The 23,843-nt window shown below is 40.9% G+C and overlaps 1 long non-coding RNA gene across 2 annotated transcripts in view; it reads left to right on the top strand.

Moving 5' to 3' along the window:
- Positions 1-14,641, top strand: part of LOC147005824 (uncharacterized) — a 394,000-nt gene extending 379,359 nt beyond the window's left edge. For both annotated transcript variants that reach the window (XR_015044892.1, XR_015044893.1), the window contains exon 4: positions 14,571-14,641. This is a non-coding gene — a long non-coding RNA (uncharacterized LOC147005824). The remainder of the gene's footprint in view (positions 1-14,570) is intronic.
- Positions 14,642-23,843: the final 9,202 nt, after the last annotated feature.

Here is a 23,843-nt window from a genome sequence, read left to right as displayed (position 1 = left end):
TAGAGCATGTTGCCAGCAGCCAGAATGCTTGTTGTGAGGACCCGAGTAAAGAAAATAATTTTATCTGTTGCTGTGGAGCAGCCAACCCAAAATCAGGAAGGTAAACACTACTAACGATTAACTCATATAGATTTGTAGGTTGACTTAGTTCACCTTAGTAGCTCTAGATTTGGGGCTCTTGGGATCTGAAGTATGCTACAGAGCTTGCTTGGTTCAAGACACTTTGTTCAACCCTTATCACTATAATAACCAAGGCCCAAGTCCAAGTACCTCACAATTCAGCCCTATTTAGATGTAAAATTTCTTTAGATGTTGTTAGTTAAGAGGACATCATACTGATCCAGCATAGATGTTAATCCAGTATGATTGTGAGAAGAAATCATTGGTGTGGAAACAGGGGATGCTAGAAAAACCTGAAAATACCAAGACTGAGGACTGCCACACTAGACACTAGAAAAGAACCAGGAAGGATCTACCCACAGTCCAGAGGGTACACGGCCTTGCAGACACATTGAGTTTCACTCCTGGAAATGGGAGAAATGAATTTCTGCCTTTATAAGCCAACTTATTTGTAGCATTCTATACAGCAACCCTGAGAAGTGCACGCAGAATCTCTCAGAAAGTTGCAGTCAGATGTTGATTGGGGCTGGCGGCTGGAGGTTGGCAGCTGTCTTAGTCTGTTCCTGGTGCTGTAACAATGAACTTTAAGTAATTCATCAATGATAGAAATATCTTTCCTTAAGAACTAGAGGCAGCAGCTTGGATCTTAAGACTTCTGGTGAGTGGAACACAGCTTCTGCTCCAATCCAATTGCGCGCTGGACCTGAAACTGCATTAGTTAGGGAAGCAGAAAACCAGCCTGAGTAGGACCACAGGCCTCTTCCGGCTGGACCAGCACCAGGGTACTGCCAGCTACCCAGGACCCCCGCCACAGGATTTTGAGACTGCTGGTGAGTGGAACACAGCTTCTGCTCCAATCTTTAAACAGTGACAACGACAACAACTAACCCCAGAGATTACCAGATGGCAAAAGGTAAACGTAATAATCTTACTAACAGAAACCAAGACCACTCACCATCATCAGAACCCAGCACTCCCACTTCGCCCAGTCCAGGGCACCCCAACACACCGGAAAAGCTAGACACGGATCTAAAAGCATATTTCATGATGATGGTAGAGGACTTCAAGAAGGACTTTAATAACACACTTAAAGAAATACAAAGGAACACTGGTAAACAGGTAGAAGACAATAAAGAGGAAGCACAAAAATCCCTTAAAGAATTGCAGGAGAACACTGCTAAAGAGTTACAAATCCTTAAAGAAAAACAGGATAACCTAATCAAACAGGTAGAAGTCCTTAATGAAAAACAGGAAAACACATCCAAACAGATGATGGAAATGAACAAAACCATACTAGACCTAAAAAGGGAAGTAGACACAATAAAGAAAACCCAAAATGAGGCAACACTGGAGATAGAAACCCTAGGAAAGAAATCTGGAACCATAGATACCAGCATCAGCAACAGAATACAAGAGATGGAAGAGAGAATCTCAGGTGCAGAAGATTCCATAGAGAACATCGGCACAACAATCAAGGAAAATGTAAAATGCAAAAAGATCCTAACTCAAAACATCCAAGAAATACAGGACACAATGAGAAGACCAAACCTACAGATAATAGGAGTGGATGAGAATGAAGATTTTCAACTCAAAGGACCAGCAAACATCTTCAACAAAATTATAGAAGAAAACTTCCCAAATCTAAAGAAAGAGATGCCCATGAACATACAAGAAGCCTACAGAACTCCAAATAGACTGGACCAGAAAAGAAATACCTCCCGACACATAATAATCAGAACAACAAATGCTCTACATAAAGATAGAATACTAAAAGCAGTAAGAGAAAAAGGCCAAGTAACATATAAAGGCAAGCCTATCAGAATTACACCAGATTTTTCACCAGAGACTATGAAAGCCAGAAGATCCTGGACGGATGTTATACAGACACTAAAAGAACACAAATTCCAGCCCAGGCTACTATACCCAGCCAAACTCTCAATTAACATAGATGGAGAAACCAAAGTATTCCACGACAAAACCAAATTCACACTTTATCTCTCCACGAATCCAGCCCTTCAAAGGATAATAAGAGAAAAAAACCAATACAAGGACAGGAACCACGCCCTAGAAACAACAAGAAGGTAATCCCTCAACAAACCTAAAAGAAGACAGCCACAAGAACAGAATGCCAACTTTAACAACAAAAATAACAGGAAACAACAATTACTTTTCCTTAATATCTCTTAATATCAATGGACTCAACTCCCCGATAAAAAGACATAGACTAACAAACTGGCTACACAAACAAGACCCAACATTTTGCTGCTTACAGGAAACTCATCTCAGAGAAAAAGATAGACACTACCTCAGAATGAAAAGCTGGAAAACAATTTTCCAAGCAAATGGTATGAAGAAACAAGCTGGAGTAGCCATTCTAATATCTGATAAGATTGACTTAGAACCCAAAGTCAGTAGAAAAGACAGGGAGGGACACTTCATACTCATCAAAGGTAAAATCCTCCAAGAGGAACTATCAATCCTGAATATCTATGCTCCAAATACAAAGGCAGCCACATTCATTAAAGAAACTTTAGTAAATCTCAAAGCACACATTGCACCTCATACAATAATAGTGGGAGACTTCAACACACCACTTTCACCAATGGACAGATCATGGAAACAGAAACTAAACAGGGACACAGAGAAACTAAGAGAAATTATGAATCAAATGGATCTGGCAGATAGCTACAGAACATTCTATCCTAAAACAAAAGGATATACCTTCGTCTCAGCACCTCATGGTACCTTCTCCAAAATTGACCACATAATTGGTCACAAAACAGGCCTCAACAGATACAAAAATATTGAAATTGTCCCATGCATCCTATCAGATCACCATGGACTAAGGCTGATCTTCAATAACAAAATAAATAATAGAAAGCCAACCTTCACGTGGAAACTGAACAACACTCTTCTCAATGATACCTTGGTCAAGGAAGGAATAAAGAAAGAAATTAAGGACTTTTTAGAGTTCAATGAAAATGAAGCCACAACATAACCAAACTTATGGGACGCAATGAAAGCATTTCTAAGAGGAAAACTCATAGCTCTGAGTGCCTCCAAAAGGAAACTAGAGAGAGCACACATTAGCAGCTTGACAACACACCTAAAAGCACTAGAACAAAAGGAAGCAAATTCACCCAAGAGGAGTAGACGGCAGGAAATAATCAAACTCAGGGGTGAAATCAACCAAGTGGAAACAAGAAAAACTATTCAAAGAATCAACCAATCAAGGAGCTGGTTCGTTGAGAAAATCAACAAGATAGATAAACCCTTAGCCAGACTCACTAGAGGGCACAGGGAAAGCATCCTAATTAACAAAATCAGAAATGAAAAAGGAGACATAACAACAGATCCTGAAGACATCCAAAACACCATCAGATCCTTCTACCAAAGGCTATACTCAACAAAACTGGAGAACCTGGATGAAATGGAGAAGTTCCTAGACAGATACCAGGTACCAAAGTTGAATCAAGATCAGGTTAATGATCTAAACAGCCCTATATCCCCCAAAGAAATAGAAGCAGTCATTAATAGTCTCCCAACTAAAAAAAGCCCAGGACCAGATGGGTTTAGTGCAGAGTTCTATCAGACCTTCAAAGAAGATCTAATCCCAGTTTTTCACAAACTATTCCACAAAATAGAAACAGAAGGTACTCTACTCAACTCATTCTATGAAGCCACAATTACTCTGATACCTAAACCACAAAAAGACCCAACAAAGATAGAAAACTTCAGACCAATATCCCTTATGAATATTGATGCAAAAATCCTCAATAAAGTTCTTGCTAACCGAATCCAAGAACACATCAAAACAATCATCCATCCTGACCAAGTAGGTTTCATCCCAGGGATGCAGGGATGGTTCAATATACGGAAATCCATCAACGTAATCCAGTATATAAACAAACTCAAAGACAAAAACCACATGGTCATCTCGTTAGATGCGGAAAAAGCATTTGACAAGATCCAACACCCATTCATGATAAAAGTCTTGGAAAGATCAGGAATTCAAGGCCCATACCTAAACATGATAAAAGCAATCTACAGCAAACCAGTAGCCAACATCAAAGTAAATGGTGAGAAGCTTGAAGCAATCCCTCTAAAATCAGGGACTAGACAAGGCTGTCCACTTTCTCCATACCTATTCAACATTGTACTTGAAGTCCTAGCCAGAGCAATTCGACAACAAAAGGAGATCAAAGGGATACAAATTGGAAAAGATGAAGTCAAAATATCACTCTTTGCAGATGATATGATAGTATATATAAGTGACCCTAAAAATTCCACCAGAGAACTCCTAAGCCTGATAAACAGCTTCGGTGAAGTAGCTGGATATAAAATTAACTCAAACAAATCAATGGCCTTTCTCTACACAAAGAATAAACAGGCTGAGAAAGAAATTAGGGAAACAACACCCTTCTCAATAGTCACAAATAATATTAAATATCTTGGCATGACTCTAACTAAGGAAGTGAAAGATCTGTATAATAAAAACTTCAAGTCTCTGAAGAAAGAAATTATAGAAGATCTCAGAAGATGGAAAGATCTCCCATGCTCATGGATTGGCAGGATCAACATTGTAAAAATGGCTATCTTGCCAAAAGCAATCTACAGATTCAATGGAATCCCCATCAAAATTCCAAATCAATTCTTCAACGAATTAGAAAGTGCAATCTGCAAATTCATCTGGAATAGCAAAAACTCTTCTCAAGGATAAAAGAACCTCTGGTGGAATCACCATGCCGGACCTAAAGCTCTACTACAGAGCAATTGTGATAAAAACTGCATGGTACTGGTATAGTGACAGACAAATAGACCAATGGAATAGAATAGAAGACCCAGAAATGAACCCACACACCTACGGTCACTTGATCTTCGACAAGGGAGCTAAAAATATCCAGTGGAAGAAAGACAGCATTTTCAACAAATGGTGCTGGCACAACTGGTTGTTAACATGTAGAAGAATGCGAATCGATCCATTCCTATCTCCTTGTAGTAAGGTCAAGTCTAAGTGGATCAAGGAACTTCACACAAAACCAGAGACACTGAAACTTATAGAGGAGAAAGTGGGGAAAAGCCTTGAAGATATGGGCACAGGGGAAAAATTCCCGAATAGAACAGTAATGGCTTGTGCTGTAAGATCGAGAATTGATAAGTGGGACCTCATGAAACTACAAAGCTTCTGCAAGGCTATAGACACCATCAATAAGACAAAAAAACCACCAACAGATTGGGAAAGGATCTTCACCTATCCTAAATCAGATAAGGGACTAATATCCAATATATATAAAGAACTCAAGAAGGTGGACTCCAGAAAGTCAAATAACCCCATTAAAAAATGGGGCTCAGAACTGAACAAAGAATTCTCACCTGAGGAATACCGAATGGCAGAGAAGCACCTGAAAAAATGTTCAACATCCTTAATCATCAGGGAAATGCAAATCAAAACAACCCTGAGATTCCACCTCACACCAGTCAGAATGGCTAAAATCAAAAATTCAGGTGACAGCAGATGCTGGCGAGGATGTGGAGAAAGAGGAACACTCCTCCATTGTTGGTGGGATTGCAAGCTTGTACAACCACTCTGGAAATCAGTCTGGCGGTTCCTCAGAAAATTGGACATAGTACTACCGGAGGATCCAGCAATACCTCTCCTGGGCATATATCCAGAAGATGTCCCAACCGGTAAAAAGGACACATGCTCCACTATGTTCATAATAGCCAGAAGCTGGAAAGAACCCAGATGTCCCTCAACAGAGGAATGGATACAGAAATTATGGTACATTTACACAATGGAGTACTACTCAGCTATTAAAAAGAATGAATTTATGAAATTCCTAGCCAAATGGATGGACCTGGAGGGCATCATCTTGAGTGAAGTAACACAATCACAAAAGAACTCACACAATATGTATTCACTGATAAGTGGATATTAGCCCAAAACTTAGGATACCCAAGATATAAGATACAATTTGCTAAACGCATGAAACTCAAGAAGAATGAAGACCAAAGTGTGGACACTGTGCACCTTCTTAGAATTGGGAACAAAACACCCAGGGAAGGAGTTACAGAGACAAAGTTCGTAGCTGTGATGAAAGGATGGACCATTTAGAGACTGCCGTATCCAGGGATCCATCCCATAAGCAGCTTCTAAACGCTGACACCATTGCATACACTAGCAAGATTTTGCTGAAAGGACCCAAATATAGCTGTCTCTTGTGAGATGATGCCGGGGCCTAGCAAACACAGGAGTGGATGTTCACAGTCAGCTATTGGATGTATCACAGGGCTCCCAATGGAGAAGCTAGAGAAAGTACCCAAGGAGCTAAAGGGATCTGCAACCCTAATGTTGGAACAACATGATGTACTAACCAGAACCCCGGAGCTCTTGTCTCTAGCTGCATATGTATCGAAAGATGACCTAGTCGGCCATCAATGGAAAGAGAGGCCCATTGGACTTGCAAACTTTATATGCCCCAATATAGGGGAATGCCAGGGCCAAAAGAATGGGAATGGGTGGGTAGGGAAGTGGGGGGCGCTATGGGGGACGTTTGGGATAGCATTGGAAATGTATTTGAGGAAAATATGTAATAAAAATATTAAAAATTTTAAAAAAAATTCCAAAGGAAAAAAAAAAAAAAGAACTAGAGGCAGCAGATTCCAAGATGAAGATGTCTGGTTAGTGAAATGGTTCTCAACATGTGGGTTATGATCTATTTTGGGTGTGGCATATCAGATATCCTGAATATCAGATGTTTACACTAAGATTCATAACAGTAGCAAAATAAAAGTTCTGAAGTAGCAACAAAATAACGTTATGGCTGGGGCTCACCACAGTATGAGTAGCTGTATCAGAAAGGTTGAAAACCTCTGGGTTAGAGCTTTGATTTAGCTTCAGTGAGGGCACCGTCTTGCCACAGCCCCATGCAGGAGAAGAAAAACATGGCTTGGAAGATTCCCTCAAATCCTCGCACAAAGGCACAAACCCCTTTTGTATGTGTGAAGACTTGAAGGCACAGTCATCTCCACAAGCCTCATCTCTCAATGTACCCAAGAACACAGGAGATTGAGTGTCAGTGTAAATGTTAAAAAGGAACTCAGATTCCAGGTTTGCAATATATTTTTACAAGAGACTCCATGAAACCCTGGGTCTAAGGGGTATCTTCAGAAAACAGGTGACTGCTTTAAGATGGCAGGGACATCTGGGTTTGGTCAAGTATTTAAGTAATTCATAAATGTTAGACTTGTTTATGGTAACTACAAAGGCCAGGTGGAAACAGATTTCTTTTGACATATCCTAAAGTTATAAGAAAAGCAATTCAGTGCTACCAAGATAGGACAAAGAGTTTAGGTAGAGAAAAATAGCAGGAGAGGAAAAACGAAGAAGATGGGTAGACATGCCACAAATGTGTGGCCAGAGAATGACGTGCACAGATGAGTACAGAAGTTTGGGACTATCACAGGGACTCTCTTGTATTATATCTCAAATCCCTGTGTCTAGGGATTACCTGGGTGACACTGGAGAGAAATGTGCCAGGTGAGGCTTGAAGAGAGTAATGCGTGGACAGAGCCACAGGGAGAGTGGCAAAGAGAGCTGACTATAGCAACATGCATTCAAGATACCAGCATCTGTAGGTACTAAATGGTGCCCTCGGGAAGGCAATGGGAGTGGAATCCAGGGCAGGCTGTTGGTTCTTGCTGTCAGAGGCATTCTGGATGACATTTTCCATTTTACAGTCTGGCTCTAGTCTCCAGCAGTCACCAAACTACACATCATTTCTGAAATTAAGGTAATAGAAGCTGTGTCAGGAGAAAGGAATAACCAATGTTTTCTAAGCATACATTAAAAATGAATACTCTCAAAATGAACATTTCACAGAGAGGAGCTTGGTGGTGAGGAAAATGTAAAACCATAAGGTTCCTGGTTCTTCCTCATGCTCTTAGGAATACATCTCTCTCAGTTGGTTCATCTGCAATTCCCCTTCCTGGCATCCAAGTGGACTTGAAGCAAGACAATAGGTCTAAGCCTCACGTTTCTCTGACTCAGACAATACAAATTAATTGTCTCTCATCCCACACTGTAGCTGTGGCCGGGTGGCTTCGCTCGCGTTGATTGGCTGAGCATGTGTGAGAGGCAGCCCCATTTTCCTTGGTGCTCATTTCATCTGTGTTAAGTGTGGCCAGTTTTCTCAATGATCATGAAGTGAATCTCTGTGATTAGTCATTTAACTGTATGGTAATTACAAACTAAATAGTGTTTACAACAAACCCCTTGGTTAGGAGACAGAGACTGTGTCAAATTATAGCCTGTGAAAATTACATAAGTAAAAATTTGCATCTAGAAGGGCCCTTCATGAAAATTATAAGGAGATTGTATAATTTTTTTGTTTGCATTGCATAGTAGCTCTATAATTGTCAATTCAATGAAAACTGGATTTATAATACTTTCTTTCCAAATTATTTTTCTCATAACTGCATTAACTATATATATATATATATATATATATATATATATATATATATATATATATCAACATTGGCAATCACATTGTTTTTCTTCAGATTAGTGGGAGATACCATAATGAGCACAGGTCTCTCAGAATGTGTTCAGTGACGGAGTAGGCAGAAAAGCTACTGGTTGGGCATGGAACTTAATGATGGCCCTGCCTCTCTGCTTCTCCCTGAACCCTGCAAGATCCACTCACCACTGAGAAGTGTCCTGACTTCTAATTCTGTCTGAATTTTCAAAAGCATTCATTACTCTTTGTTCTATGATTAGTCAAGAAAAGAGCTGTCCCCTCAGTCCAAATAGAGAATTACATGAAATTTTCTAAAATGGGGATTTTTAGCTTAAGCTCTTGAATTTGGACAATTGCCTAGAAAGACTTTATTTATTTATTTATTTATTTTTGTAAATAACCAGAAGAAAAGCTTTAAACATCAAGATCTTTTCTTTTCTTTAAAAAAAAAAACAAATCAGAGGCAAAGAACTCAGGGTGAAACAGCCCCACAGTTGACTCTGCCTGGGGGAACTTAATCCATCAACAGAGACAACATAATTCACACTACCCTCTTTGTAGCAAGGTTGTCATTGAGGCTTACACATGCTGGAGGATGCCATTCATTTGTCTTTACCTTCTTAGCTTTAAGAGTGTGAGCTTACTTACTTCTTTTCCTTGGTTCCCAGTCCCCTCTCATTTGTTCATAAAAGCCAGTGCTCATTGTGGAAATAATTTCCACTTTCTAAAGTTAGCAAACCCAACATGCTGGCAACTAAATGCCTAATGTTTCCCACAGTTGAAGAGTGAGTAGGTGGTTAATGACAACTGGAGCATCCTTTAGAGACCTCACAAAAAGCACTCCTTCACTGATGCCCTAACGGGTAGTTTGTTGGTTATCCATCAAATATTCTCATTATTCTTCATCCTACATTTCAGAATATAAAATATCCAGCATAAAGCAGACATTTTATATTCATTGCAAAGGTAGTAAGGTTTGCTTGTCTAAGCAGGGAGACAGTTTTATACACAGATCTTGCTAATACATTTTGATTAGTATTCTGAAATGGATAGAAAGAACTAGCATTGAAGCACAAATAAGGATGCGACTGTGTCTGAGGAAATTAAGATCCACAGAAAAGGTGTGGCATGTGGTTTTAAAGAATGATCAGGTATTTATCAGCTGAAAGAAGACTGGAAGAAATATATCCAAAGTCATGTGTGGGCTTGCATGTAAGGGATACAGGCATCACAAGCAAGGTGGGGGCCTGGCCAAAGGCCTGGAGACCTGCGCTTCTGGGAACTGTCTACTGTGGCTGCGATCCAGAGGATGTTCACTTGAAAGCCATTAAGAGACACCTGGGAAGATCAACGGTTGCTAGGTACTAACAGATAAGGAAGAGAGAAAAATAGACTTCATAGTTATGTCTGGTGTAGTTGAGGGCTGGGAGATAAGGGCTCCCTGTTGAAGGCCAAGTTCCCCATGGCAAACACCTCTTTAAAAAGAGAGAAAAAAAAGTTATAGCAGTGTCTGAAAGATTAATGTAGACAAGAGTGCTGCTCTGGGCCTGCGATTGGTCATCTGTCAGTTTGATTGGACTGAGAGAAAGGTCAAGGAAAGTAGATCTCTCAGTGAGCTTTGGGGGCTCTCTAAAGATATGGAGATCTGGAGGCCTCTGTCCTCATCCTGAATGAGCCCACTGATGGGTTTAGAGTTTGAATAGATTCTTGAGAGGTGCTAGAACTACAAGGCAGGGTCTGGATGGAAGAAGAGACTCAAGTCGCTGAAGCACATCTTTGGGAGAGGGCTATATGTTGCCCTGCTTCCTCTTCATTAACTCTGCTTACTGATGCTGGTTTTTTTTTTTTTTTTAAATGTTCCCAGATTTTCTGACTAGGGGTTTGGATAAACAACAACCACCAAAGTCAAGGCCAGTCAATGACCTCCCAGTTCACTGTCACACATTCATGAAGAGTAAGATAAGGCTGACAATGACTGTGCAGAGCAAATGCATTTAATCTGTGGGGTAGGTGGACCATGCTGCCAGACAGAACTGCTAAGGTGAAGTGAGCTCAGACCCCATAAATCTCAGAAGTGAGTATGGTAGGAGTGGGGCTACTCCCTGCCTGCCTCAACCTGCTCTAAAACATGCAACCATGACACCCCACTGAAAGGACCATAGCATTCAGTCACATAGCATAAAACCTGAAGTTCTCCACGATAATAAGGTATCTAGATAAGCCCTCAGCGTTTAGCCAATGAGTTTCCCTTCCTGGGCATTTCTCCCTGCAGAAGGTATTTAATCTCTGGTTCATCCTCAGTAAGGTGTATGCATTCATACCCACCATCGTCAGGCCTTTGTCTTGAAGAGCTTCACCCACATCTCCCAGCCCCTTCCATCCACATCACTTCCAGCCCCTCTGTACTCTTGGCACCCATTTCTCCTGGGAGAAGCAAGGACCGAGGACCCCTGTCCCCAGCTCCCAGGGGTATGCCAGTGGTGCCTGGGTCCACAAGAGACGAGTAACCACAGCAATGGTCCCCGATGCCTGTGTTTCTCACTCAGGGAAAACAGACTGAGGGGCATCTTTATGCCCTGCCTTTTGCCTTCCCTGAAATGTGGCAGTGCTCTGCTCACCCCAGTGCCTAGGCAGGACACAACCCTGCATTTATTAGGGAAAAGTGAAAAAGAATTGCCAATCAGGGAGGGGCTCCAAAGGCTCCTCTGCTACACCCTGCCGACAGACTCAAGCATCTCAGGGTGGAAGGTAGGCTGAAGTCCTCTTTAGTAGGGTTGTCCTTTTTGAGCTCCTCTCAGGTCCACAAAGAGTGAGCAGTCCACACATTCTACGCATGCTTCCTCAGCCTAATAAGAGAGCTGGTCATCCCTTCAGGGGAAAGGTGCTGTGTTCTACATGACTAACTTATGATCTACCAAGGCTCTTGCCCTCACCGCCTAAGGGACTTAACTCCTTTCACCACAAAGTAATGAGAATTCTGAGTTAGCCAAGCAAACCCTTGCTCCCCTTGGTTGCTTATTACACTTAGTCACAGCAAGAAAGAAGTAATTACCACAGAGACCATGTCACTCTGACCCCACAACAATATTGAAAACATAGGGGCAGTGTCTCGTTTGAATTAGTTCCTATGTCTTACTGTTGAATTTTTCCATTTCAATAAAATAATAGTTACAAGAACATAATTTTTTATACATTTTTATGTCTGTGCCCCATTAAAGGTTGGCTTTGTATATAACCCCTTATTTTGGCTTAATCATGTTCTTCGAGTAACTTAGGTGGTCAGTCCAAGGTTAGCATTTACAAATGAAGAGAGACCCTAAGGCTGGCACATGGGAAGTGATGATGTGTTCATTATCATTTGTGCAAACCGTATGTGTGTTGGAAAAGGATGTTTAAAAGCAAAGATTGGTGGCACATATGTGGGCATTTCATTGATTTTTTTTTAATCTTACAATATCACTTATGATTGGAGGTTGGAAGGCTTGTGCTGAACCAAACAACACAATACTCTGTGAATTGGTGGAGAATTAGAGCCAGCATAAGGGCGCCATGTGTCCATTTCAGAATTTTGGTTCTAGGCAATTTCAGACAGTGCATGATTAATTATGATTAATTGTATTTACTTGATAGTTCTTTGTGGATGTTTCCATCTGAAAGCAGACACCTGGGAATTAGTCAAGTTTGTGGCTAACATTTTTCATTAATCTTTTAGATCCTCTCACTCCTCCCCCAGGAACTTTCATCTCTTTATTTGAAAGCATCTTCATTTGAAAACATGGGGAAGAGTGGACTACCTTTTTTTTTTTTTCTAAGTCCTTCTAGTCTTTTTAAGGATTCTGTGAATCATTTAGAATTAAATTGTAAATGGGTACCACATTAAGTAGCCTGCATCACCTGAGCTTTCTTCCTTTCGGTGCTTAGTAGGTCAGATATCTGTTTGGAAATCACAAAGGTGGGGGACCTGGGATCTGCAAGTAAGAAAGAGATTGTATTTGTTGAAAACCACTTTGTCTCAGTGTATTTACTGCGTACAAATGGCTAGGGAGTCAGACTGGCTTTAGATGAGCAGTTCTGTGTTCTCAGCCTCCACACGATGCGTTTACTGGCTTGCACTGCTGCACCACCTTGAATATCCACTTAAAATACCTTCTGACTCAACGCTTGACACTCAGCTTACAAGACCTGATACAGTTCACATTCAACAGTCAGTTCTTCTCAAATGGTGATCTCCGAACTCCAGTTCCCTAGAACACTTAGAATGCTCAAGCCTGATTTAGTCCATGAGAGCTAGGCCCAGGATCTACAGTTTCACAAGCTTGCCAATAGATGTTCACACATATTCAAATGTAAATGTCACTTTCTCTAAACCCTTCCTCTCTGTGTGAGGAGCATAGAACTTGTAGCTAGCAAAGACTGAACAGTAAAGATGGTGAGAGACGAGATCAGAGCAGTTGGCCTTCATGAAGTTCTTTTCTCTTGATTCTAGCCAGAGGCAGGGGATTAACGGCTGCATACTTTTACCTCTTGCCTTGTCTAAAAGGCAAACTTTATACTTAGACAAATTTCATCCTGAAAGTAGTTTCAAAGCCAATGCGAGTATCATTGGCAGAGCTGCAGAGGGAGGGGAAGGGAAAGGGGAGCTGTCTATGAGGGGATACTTTTGCCATAAAACTTTAAAGTTTGGAAAGGTTCTATGTAAGCTGAATTTGGAGATCATAGCCTGGATGCCTTCCCAGCTAAGACAGAGCCCTTAGACAGGATAACAGTATAATTTATTATGAGGCTATTTGATTGGAAATAAATGAAAGAATTTTAATATAGTCTCAGACTGTGTTTCCCTGTTTTTCTCTGCTTTTGAAGTCCATTGAACTCTTAATGTTGATTTTTCTACTCTCTTTTTTGCTCTTAAAATCCAGTCCACTAAGGTCTACAAAGCTGTTTCTCCCCAAGGCTAAGTCTTTTCTAGGTGAGCTAATCAATCAACTTCAACCCATTAGGAAAGAGCACTCAAATAAAAAGAACCCTAACCTTTTGATGGATTTGCTAGCTGTTTGCTCAACACAACTTTTTTTCTTCTTCTTCTAATTGGCAAAATACCAAACAGAGAAGCAATCTTACATTTTAGGAAAGGGAAGGAGTCCAGGTCCCTGAGAACTACACAACATTCAGGGGAAAATGTTTCTCAGATCCGGAACTATTGATCAAGTACAGCCTCCTTTGGTGGTGATGGAGTTATTTTTAATTAAATCTTTCTATCCCAAGTTGAAATGCACACAGATTCAGGATATAAAAGATATGTTCCTGAAAAGCAAACTAAGAAGAAGATGCAACATTTGGCTGAACTGAACATCAAACTTCAGCAGAGGTTTTACACTGAGCTACTCAAAAGCTTTTCTTCAGACTCAGGACTACAGAATGGACCTATGGGAGTCCGTTCTGCTGTCACATGACCAGCCTAGCCTTACTGCTAAACTAGACTACTCTACAGACACTGATTTGTGATGCTACATTTGGTGAACAGGGTCTTAACACAGAGGAAATTTTTTTTTCCTCTGACCTGTGAAGAGCAATAGGATACATAAGACTCAGTCGACAGGCAATCTTCAAGCTGTCAAAGGGTTTTGTTTTTTTTGTTTGTTTGAGGGTTGTTTGTTTGTTTGTTTGTTTGTTTTTTGCTTCAAAATGCTGTTTCACAATTCCAATGCCTAGACTGACATGGCATTTACTCTTGGTGCATGCTTCCTCTAACCTTGCCCCCAAATGTTTCCCCCTCACTCCCAATGGTTCCCAAATAGTTAGATTAAGTGGAGAAATTAGCTGTTTCATTAAATTATTAGAAAAACTATATTTGTTTAATTCAGTTCCGTGGTTTCAAAAATTAGAAGTAATAAAACACTAATGCGTGTATTTGTCTTTTCTCCTTTCTAGGTTCTACCAAGACAGAGCAATCTCCAAGGTATGAGACAGTATACTATTCCCCAATTTGTTGGCTAAACTCAGAATGGCATTTTTTTTGTTGTGGTGAGTGCTACACTCAAATAGTAGTTAGAAGTGGGTATTGTCTCTGCTGGTGGTGCCGGTGAATGAAGAATACTACAAATATAATATGGCAGGATCAGACGAGGAGGGGGTGCAAAGGAAGGGAGGGAGGGGATGAGAGAGAAGCTTTCTTGCTTGATTAGCCCTTTTATGAGACAGCAGACTTTTTGTCTCTAAGTTTCAAAGACAGAAGACAGCTTCTTTGTGAGCCGATGTGGAAGGGCCCCACACCTCCACTGAAGCCTATTTTGGAAGAATTAAAAAGCAGAAGCCCCTCCTCATACCCCTGACTCCTCGGCTGCATGAGGCCTTCTATCCAACTCTGCAGGACCACATTAGCCAAGTTGTCTAACTTCCAGAAGTCTCTGTAAGAACACGCTATTGCGGATTCACTAATCATATTATAGAACACAATAGAAACCCCTTTGGATTCCCATCGAGGACTGGGTGTAGAGGATGTGCACCATCTGGTTGGTGAAGGCAGGAATCGGTTTTTTTCAAGAAGGCACACATCCAAGTTCTGCTTCATATGCATCAGAAGGAGGGAGGATAAGCGAGTCTGTTTATAATGAGAGCAGTTCTGAAGCTAATAAGATGGGGTGTGTTTACAGTGTGCGACGTCTCTCTGAAGCTATGTGTGTGTGCAGTACATTTGGACGCCTTGCTTGTTCGGAGGCTGGGCTTCCAATTGAAAAATGTAAAACTCACCATGTGTTAATTGGAAAATAGAGGCATCTTTTCTGTAGAGCATCTGGCTTCCTAGGTATTAATTACGGTTCTGTCTACACATAGAGACTAGTATTTTTAACATCTTCTCTTATTCACCATGTTACTTTTAGAAACTGTTAAGTTTTCAGATCGTAGGGGGAAACAAGTAAGATAAACTCTACTAGATATTGGGGGCTTCTTACAAATATCTTTTATGCTAGGTATGGAAGCACCTGCTTGTTCTCAAAATTGCTTTTTTTTTTGTAAATCTTAACCACATTTTATTCTTTGAAATTTTCATACAGTATAATTTTAGCATATTCTTTTTCATCCCTCAACTCCTCTCAAGCCCTCCCTACCCACCCAACTCTGTTCTTTCTCTCCCTTTCAAAGCAAAATGTAAAAAGGTAAAACGAATTAAGACATACACAGAGAAAGAGAGAGAGAGAGAGAGAGAGAGAGAGAGAGAGAGAGAGAGAGAGAGAGAGAGGAAATCATGGAGCCAAAATCTGTTCTAACCAACTAGTCTTGAGCATGAGGCCTGCCCTGGAGTGGGGTGGAGATGCCCAGGTCACACCACTGAAGAAAACTAATCTTCCATTTCCTAGTAGCTAATGTTTGTGAATAGCATCTTCGGTGAGGCTGCGATTTTGCACCTTCATCCCTTCCTCCACGCTGTGATTTGGCCTGCCTGGAGCTTTTCATGTGCGTGGTGTCACAGTCTCTGTAATCTCATATGTGTATCAGCCCTGTTCTGACTAGAAAATATTGTTTCTTTAAAATTGTATATCACCTCTGGCTGTTTCCATGCTGTCATTTGCATAGATCCTGAAAACTGAAAGATAGACCTTATTATCTACTGCACTCAGGAAGTAAAGACTGGATGATGACAGGTTCAAGGCGTGCCCAAGCTACACAGCAAGGCCTTATTAAAAATATATATATATAAAGACACAGAAAAACAGTGAAGGCATATTTTCAAGGCTGTCGAAGTTTATAACAATAAATAGAAATGAAACAGGAAGAAAGTGTGAGACTTCCTATTACTAATCTTCATTGAATGTTTAAAAAATGTTTTTATTTAAATAGTAATAGAGGCCTAGAACAGCTGTTTCTCTGTATGCACATCTAGGGTCGGGGTGGAGGTCAGAAAACCTGCTTCCAAAAAATATTTCCTTAGGCTTCCTATAGACATTCTAAAATCTTCCACTGTAGCAAACATGGCTTGGAAAGCTATGATCCCCCTCAATAACTAGTTTCTTCTTCTGTATGTATTCCACAAGTCCAGCGAGCCCTGATATAAGAAGCATAGTCACTTGGCACAGAATCTCATCGAAGGCAATTACAGCCATCACCATCCATCCAATTAAACAGGGTAATCAGCTCTGGGAGCCAGAAGCAGCATAGGCCTCTCTGACTAAATCCAGGATTTGAGATAAGAGTGTGAGTGTATATTTTAAGCATTTTCATGTTTTGAAATACTTTTGCTTATAAAAATAGATACTATTGGGAAAGTAGGTGAGTGGGAAGAGATCAAATAATCCCAGGCTTGTAAGTTTTGCATTTAATGGTCAACAACCCATTTCTAAACAGTGAGCTTGTCAACTGCTGCTAAGCACACCAGCTCTGGTCTCCTCTTCAACTTCAGTGGTGTTTCCTCTTATTCCTTCCATTCCCTGCATTGTAACCTTTGCTTCTCTGAGTGGTTCAGCAGTGACAATGAGTCCTGAAGGCTATACCTCTGTGCTCATTAGACCCTCTGTTGCTATAGCAAATACCCAAGAGAGACAACCTGAGGGGAAAAAAGTTCATGTCTATCTCATGGCTTTAGATCATTAGGGCATGACAGTTCTCATTAAGGTGGCCAGGAAAGAGAGAGAGCGAGCGAGAGAGAGAGAGAGAGAGAGAGAGAGAGAGAGAGAGAGAGAGAGAGAGAGAGGCATACATACATAGATGATACATAGATACATAGACACATTAGACACATAGATAAATAAATAGATAGATATATTATTCCACCTGGGCTCTCAGCCTATGCCTGACGTCATCATAGTCCTCACTGGAAACCCCTGTAGTTTTTCACAGAATGCTGCTTTAAATGATCTCCTAGCTGTGTCTCAGTCTCATCAAGGTGACAACTGAAGGTAACCTTCATTGCCCAGGTTGCCCAGGTTTCCCAAAAGATATTTTTGGTACATCAGTATGATTTGATAGATCACTAATCAACAGTTAGTAATTTAGCCCCCAGCTGTTGCTCACTCTTCCTGAAGGTTAAAAGTGAGGCTAAAAGTCCCAAGCTCTTGATCACCATTTGCTTGTTGGATGCTAATCCTCATGCTGAAGGTATCTGGGGCCTGTTAAACCTTTCTTGTTATTCTGGAGGAAATTGTATTCCAAGTAGTAAATACTTGGACCCAGTCCAGCTAGGGAAGGGATAATCTATGACCACGGAGGACATTGTGGAAGAGGATAGGATCCCCTCTATGGACTGAGCAGATTACTAACTAAGTGAAAGCAAGGACCCTGAAAATAAGGCTAGCCCCATGTCAGGACATCTTTTCCAAAGAGTCGGCTTCCCTGAGAAGCCAGGGGCTTCCAAGAGCTTCTGAGTCCCTGTTTCAGGTCCAAGAACAAAACCAAGGTATCACCCTTCATACTTTATAATGCCATAGTATGGTTTATGGAATACTGTCATCACTTCTGCTGTATTCTATTGGTCACAGAACCCAAGCCTGGAGTGATGTGGGAGGGAGCTAAAAGGACATAAATACCAGGAAGCAGAATTCCAAAAGCCTAGAAAGCTAGCTGTATGTCTATCACGAATTCTCTTCATTTTAGATGTTTCAAGGATGTCTTCCTGAGTAAAGTTTAAAAACAATAAAAAAATGTGAATCTTTGGTTATAGGATAGCATGCTATTCAATTACATTATTGTCCTCCTGAAATGACACTTGAATGTCTTAAGTTATGGAAAGAAAATCTTGCTCAGAAACCATCACAGGAATTCTCAGACCTAACTGTATCTCACTCAAACTTCTCAAGCCATTCCTGCTGTTGAGAGAATCAGGAGACACAAGCGTTGGGTCTGGCTTCTGACATGCTTCTGCCAAGTTATGCTGTAACCTACTATCAACGACAAAGAGATGATAAGTACTGTTTCTGTTGGTGCTGAAAAAGCCACAACTCTTAGAAAGAAAGAAAGAAAGAAAGAAAGAAAGAAAGAAAGAAAGAAAGGAAGGAAGGAAGGAAGGAAGGAAGGAAGGAAGGAAGGAAGGAAGAAAGAAAGAAAGAAAGAAAGAAAGAAAGAAAGAAAGAAAGAAAGAAAGAAAGAAAGAAAGAAAGGTGGGAGGAAGGAAGGAAGGGAGGAAGGGAAAGGAAAGGAAGCAAGGAAGAAAGGGAAAGGAAAAGAGAAAAGAAAAGAAAAAGGAAAAGAAGAAAAGAAAAAGAGAAATGAGGACCTAAGTTCAGATCCCCAGTCCCCTTTTACAGCCATGTGCATCTTTACTTACTGCAGTGAAGGACAGAGAAGGCCAATGGTGGGGCTCATTGGCCAGCAAATCTAGTCCATCAGTGAGTTTCAGTTTCAGTAAAGGGTCCTGCTTCAAAAAACAGGATAATAAGAGGATTGAGGAAAGACACCTCAGTGTCTCTCAATGTCCCCAATGTCATCCTCTGGCTTTTTGATTTCGTGCTCAAATATTTCTGCACATATGCTTAAGAGAGGAGTAGGACAGGGGTGGAGGGTTAGGAAGGGAGTCTTGTGGTACCACTGATGTCAAGAGCCTGAGAAAAGTCCATTTATAGAGTGAAAAGCATATATATATATATATATATATATATATATATATATATATATATATACTTTAAGGACAGTAGTTTTCATTCCCTTTCCCTGCCATATCCTATTTTCTGTAATTTCACCTATCAATAGTCAATCAAGGCCTAAAATTATTGAATCGAAAATCCCAGGAATGAGTCAGCCAGTACATTAAACCACCCTGTCCTAAGTAGCTTGATGGCCTTTTCTGCTGTCTTCCTGTAGTTCCACCAGGATGTGCATTGTTTCTTTGCCCGGAGTATGTACGCTCCGTGTATCTACAGTGCATGCCCTACCTTCTTGTTAATTAGTCAGCAGCCTCCTGAGCTCTTAGGTAGACCGTCAGTTTACTGCAGTGCTTGTCTTCAAGTAATTCCCATTTACTTAATAATTTCACAAAAGCCCAAAAGCAGAGGCTTCTGGGAACTCAGACCTTTCACAAAAGGTGTTTCTTTTAAGCGGAAAAAGGGAGGTCTATTCTTAATTTTAAAAGGAAACCAAAGCAATCATATGATGATGTATCCAAGATCTAATATACTGTGATTGATCTCTTTTGGTGCCTAACTTACCAATTAAGCTTTGTCAAAAGTTTGTATGGATAGGATATGTTGGTACTATTTATAATATCACGTGCTGCTGGGGTCTTGGAATGTTGCCTCTGAGGACAAGTAGATCCTATTGTATGTTGAATGGCACCTGATCCCCCAACTCACTTACCACATACTCTAACATGTACCCATGTTCCTACTGCACGGTGCTTTAGAACTGACTGTACAGACAGACCACACACAGATCATGCAACTAATGAGCAATCTTAGACATCTCCTTCTCTCTTTACTTGAGATAAACTAACAAAGGTCTCTTAAGGTAAGTGACTGTACCAAAGCTATATCTAAAGCTAGCAGTATCAGCAACTCAAGTTGTACAGCACTTGAATCATTCTCCCTTTCTACCTGCCAGTCCCATTATGATATTGGTACAATATTCCTGTATTGTTATAAGTAAACATCTGTTCATCTTTTATTTAAAACAAATAAACACGTAGTTTATTTGGAGTGGAGTACTTCTGATTTAGAGAGAATTTGCTAAGGTTCTCAGGAAAAATATTTTCATGGAGTAGGACATGCTTAATGGGATGTCATTTCCATGCAGTGTGTCGTGCAGACGAACCGTGCTGTCCTTACGAGCAGCTGTCTTGGAGATGCGGGACATAGGGAGAGGGACACATTGACATCGCATTTTCTGACCTGCTAAATATTGATGAAGATCTGGAAGAGGATCACAAGTGTTTGAATAGAGACACTGGTGCCTAAGTGATCATTCTGCAGACAGGCAGAAGTCTAGGGAGATGCCAAACATATGCTGGGCTTCTGCCAAACATGTCTCTGGCTGCTGATTTTCTGTCCCTTTTCTCCATTTTATTCTTTTTCAGGGTGCTTTGAGCTGTTATAATTTGGCCTCAGAGAATGTAGTATGTTCTCTACCCTCCAGATTATTTAGAACTTCTTCAGTTTACATGTAAACAAATCCTGGGAAAGGCTCATTTGTGTGCCAAGTCGGGAAAGACTTGGATTCTCTGCCATTTCCCTAAAGGACTAGCACAGCAATCCTACTCAGATAACTCAGCCTGTAGTCCACAAGTTACTAACCCATGAATAGGCTTCCTCATGCCTGGTCACTGGTAATTGTCTTTCCTAGAAAATAGGTGGCCCTCTAGAGATGGATGAAGAGCTAGACTCATTTCTGTGCTGGGGGTGGTTTTGCCTGCAGAGAGGAAGGTGAGAAAAAGAATGTCCGTCTCACCTTTTCTGGTGAACAGGGAACAGGTCTAAAATACCAGATTTCCGGGATTTCTGTTCAAATTTCACCATCACCAGCTATGATCAGGCAAGAGGGTGGGTGGCATCTGCATTACTTTTCCTCATTATTTCTTTCATAATGTATTTCAAAATAGCTGGTTGTGAAGAACTCAAAAGCACCAAACAGGCTTCTCATGTTAGGATGTGAATATATATGTTATTATTTCCAATAAGTGGATATTACTTACAAATCCTAGAAGTCCGTTGGTATAAAGTCTCTCTGTCTATGCCTCCAAGAAGACTTTGAATCCAATGCTCTACCTATTCGTATTTCAGCACCCTTGTGCTTCTAGTACAACTGACTGAACTGTGCACACAGTCTGAGGCTTTTCTCTTGAGCTCCGTTATAATCTCTAAGAGTCTCCTCCAAGAAAAAGCTGTGGGTCATGTGAAAATCATCACTTTCTGTTTGTGTTACTAAGGAACACTATTTTTGTATGTCTGTTACATATGTATTTTATTTGGATTTATACTCAAAAAAAAAGAATGGACAGAGAGTTAAGGATTTGATCTGTTCTTCATATATTTGTCATGCTCGCTGCAGTATTTTAAAATGATACTATGAATTATTATGGGCTGTCAGGCATGGGATGTTTAAATAGCTACTCTAACCATGCTAGCTGGAATCATGTAATACACAGATTGGAGTAGCCACAGGTTTGTGACCACACCTATATGTCTACCTGTACCTTCATAGTCCATTTCCCAGAGCTTTAAAAACGGAAATGCTTTGAAAAATGAAATAAGAAAATTGGTAAGTTGGGAAACAGGCATGTGAGCCTACACCACGAGTGTACCTCATGTTGCAGCACTACGGAGACAAATACCCTGGGTCTGGGAAGATTACTCAGAGGGTAGGAGCTCTTGCTAAAGCAAATGGATCGCACTGCGTTCTAATCACTAGCACCCACACAACAGCTAAGCTCAACTAAGTGCGTTTGTAACCCCAGTAATGGGGCAAGAGAAAGGCAGGCAGATCCCACATTCTCGATGGTCAGTCATGCTAACTGGACCAGTGGGTTTCAGACTCGGTGAGAAACCCTGCCTCAAGGAGCAAAGGCAAGAGGTAATAATAGAGTAAGCCATCCTTCTCTGGCATCCGCATGCACACAAATAGGTAAACACCACACACACACACACACACACACACACACACACACACACACGAGACAAAACAGACAAGCAAAAGGCAGAGTCCCACCAGTGACTCTTGCCACCATGTTCCTGTGCCTTGAGAACTAGGCATGAGGTAAACATTCAGCTCACAAATTCACCAGTTAAAAGAAAGAAAACAGAACTGCTTTGGAGACATTTTCCCAGCTCCCTCCAACTGTGTTGGCTTAAGCTGCCTCTCTGTGGAGCATCCCCTTAGACATTTGAAAGAACTTTTGCAGGTCTTAATTGACACCAAAGGAGTTCTTTGAACTCCAGTGCTTCTAAAATTTATTTAAAATGTAAGTCTTTCTGTACTAAAGCAGCCAATATATGTGATATGCAAATTATAGGACTTACTAAATCTGAGCACCTGTAACCCAATTAACCCAGTGTCACATCCTGCCTTCTTTCTTATTCTGAAAACATGGCTAGGTCCTAGGGGAAGAGTGATTCCAACACCACTGACTTAAGAGGTGCCTGGGACACACAGAGGCTCCCTTGTGCTTGGAAGAGGTCTACGAAGCAGGGCTGCAGGAGCAGGAGGTAGCTTGCCTTTCTGCTTTTGAAGCTAAAGGGCCAAATGCTGGTACCTTGATCTAGAGAAACTAAATTTATGTTCTTTATAAGCTGCTCAGTCTCGGACATTGTTTTTAACTAGGGCAACAGATAAACAGCTGTCTACTCGCTGAGCATGCAGAGACCCAATGCTCTAGAGCTAACTCCCCCCCACCCCCTGAAAATTCCCAGATGACGTCATTTGCTCTGAATCAACTTTCACAACACTGGCATAACTTTTTGCATGGTTCTCAAGAAATAACACTCAATCTCACTGTCTGTCTTATACCAACCCCACTGCCTCTTACTGTATCTACCAGACATGACCCATAAGCTATTCTGCCTAATCCAGCTAGGGTCAATATTTTACATCATAATATGTTATCTCATAGTGACTACTTTGAAGAAAATGAAGTTTAAGTAGCCTGCAATGGAGTAATGATAGTTCAGTTTTGAAGAAGAATCCTAAAGAAATGCTTCTGAATGTGGTTCAGTTGGTAGACTGTGGTTCCTGCCTAGCATAAAACCCTGAGTTCCATCCCCAACATCAAATCAAAGGATAGTAGTGGTACATGCCTTTACTTCCAGTATTCTGGAGGTAGAGACACTATCTCTGTGAGTTCAAGTCAACCTTACTTAGTCTTTACAGTAAGCTCCAGACCAGCTAAATCTTCATATTTGAGAGCTTGACTCAAAACTAACAAGGTGTAAACCCAAAAGCTCAACCAGTTGTGTTGGGTATGTAGCCTGTAATGGTAGCTTTTAGAGGTGGGGTCGGAAGGATCTGGTGCTAAGGTCATTCCCCTCAGCTACATAACAAGTTCTAGGCCGGTCTAGACTACTTATCTTGACTTTCAATGCATTTGTTAGCTTAATATAAAGGTTCTTTTCTATCTATTTTTCCAGTCTGTTTCCCCTGGGACCTAGCCTTGTTTCGGGGGCACTTAAAGACTAAACCTGACTGAAGTCCTAATCATCACAGCATAGGCTAATTAATCCCTTATTCCTCACAGCACCTGTCTTAGCCACTCAACAGGAGGCTGCTTCTCTACTCCTCACAACACTTAGA

Source organism: Mus caroli, unplaced genomic scaffold (genome assembly GCF_978045245.1).
Source record: "Mus caroli unplaced genomic scaffold, Mus_caroli_1 scaffold_2, whole genome shotgun sequence".
NCBI classification, from domain to species: domain Eukaryota; kingdom Metazoa; phylum Chordata; class Mammalia; order Rodentia; family Muridae; genus Mus; species Mus caroli.
This window is presented reverse-complemented; position numbering and strand designations above follow the sequence as displayed.